This window comes from Lactuca virosa, chromosome 1 (assembly GCF_052849685.1).
Source record: "Lactuca virosa cultivar CGN04683 chromosome 1, Lactuca_virosa_CGN04683_v6, whole genome shotgun sequence".
Lineage (NCBI taxonomy): Eukaryota > Viridiplantae > Streptophyta > Magnoliopsida > Asterales > Asteraceae > Lactuca > Lactuca virosa.
This window is the reverse complement of record NC_136426.1, coordinates 17,635,929-17,637,500: the sequence shown is the minus strand read 5'-3', so window position 1 is coordinate 17,637,500 and position 1,572 is coordinate 17,635,929. Positions and strand designations below refer to the sequence as shown.

At 33.5% G+C, this 1,572-nt stretch overlaps 1 long non-coding RNA gene across 1 annotated transcript in view; it reads left to right on the top strand.

Moving 5' to 3' along the window:
* LOC145133468 (uncharacterized) overlaps positions 1 to 800 on the top strand; it is a 1,629-nt gene extending 829 nt beyond the window's left edge. Inside the window, exon 2 of the long non-coding RNA XR_013718589.1 lies at positions 215 to 800. This is a non-coding gene — a long non-coding RNA (uncharacterized LOC145133468). The remainder of the gene's footprint in view (positions 1 to 214) is intronic.
* Positions 801 to 1,572: the final 772 nt, after the last annotated feature.

Sequence of the window (1,572 nt, the reverse complement as noted above, 5' to 3'; positions counted from 1 at the left end):
TGACTTGATGTTTGTAATTGAACATATATTGGCGTTTTATGTGCTCGTATTCCCAAAGGTTTAGCTATCAAACTAATCTTCTTTTATGGAAAACTTTGATTGTTTTGTTTGGTAGTGTCTTGCCATTTCAATGGTATTTTGTATTAGTCTATTTGAAAACATTTTTCAATTTTAATGCAATATGATATTAAAAATGGTTTTGCCTTATTTTTAGGTTTATAATGCTTGAGGGAACCACGGAAAAGAAGTCCGTTCAAAATTCTAGTCAAAAGTAAAACTTTTGATTTGTTTTGGTTACATAAGAGTTTATAAGATCATATATCAATGAAATTATTAGTGATTTGTAGGAAATTAGGTGGCTTTATTGTTGTTTTGTTATACGGGTTGGGGTTTTTTTGGTAATTGGGTTTGATTCTTGTTAATGTATAAAAAGTGAACCTCTAGCAATCTGAACCAAAGCAGATCCGAAGTCAACTTCAGTCCGAGATGTGAAGATATTATGAAGCTTATCATGTTCCGAAATTAAGTCGTTTCCGAGATTAGTATTTTGATGTGATTGAGTATGTACAAACATTTAATGCTTTTTCTCTTTTGTTAATGGAACAAATCTTAGGACCAAATTAGTAAATATTTTAAGTGTCAGATTTGTCAAACACTTAGTATTAACTAATCCTTAAAATGTTCTCGGATTGTACTGTGTCTCTCCTTTACTATTTAAGGAGTTGATGTTTCATAGTTTGTAAGCAAGAAATAGAAATTATTCTCTTCACATCAATTATAAAAATCTCTTGCAATTCAAATCTCTTTCACTTCCATTCTTCTTGTTCTTTAAATTGTCTTTCCTTTGTTCTTACTCTATTTTTCTAACTTGAATACTTTGTTGAATATCATATTCAAGTCTCGACTGGTTTACCAGACTTGACTGGACCAACTTATTAGAAGCAGACATTGATCTTAAAAGTTAATTCAAGGTTTGAGTTTTCAAACCTTGTCCGCGCATTGAATCTTGTTCTCACAATTGGCATCAGAGCTTGAGTGGTTGTCCTTTGAATCTATAAGAACAGATTATAATTGATCTGAGATTACCTTGGTATCTCAATCAGTTATGTGTTCAGTATAAAAGTTCTTCTATATACCGCTTATTCTCTAATACTTTAACTTGAATGGTTGCTCCTAATTAAACTCAGCAAATGTATTCGATGCAAATAGCAAATAGTGTGGGTTGCCCTTCTCGTGCCCTATTTCTAGTTGTTGAAGAGTATGATCACTGAAAAGTTAGGATGGAAAGATTTTTACTTGGAAAGAAAAAAAGTGAAGAAATATGGAGGTCTGTGAAAGAAGGTCCTCATGTTCCAGACCAACGGTGAGATATGTTGCTGCAACTCTCATGGGCCAAGAAGAACAACGTCCATCACCTCTTACTACTGCAGACATCGAAAAGTTGCATGCAGACCAGATTACATTTTGAGATATGTTGTTTGGTGTTCCTCTGTCTCTCTTTGACCACATTAAATTGTGCAAATCGGCAAAAGAGATTTGGGACACTCTTCAGGACCTGTTCGAAGGGTCCGA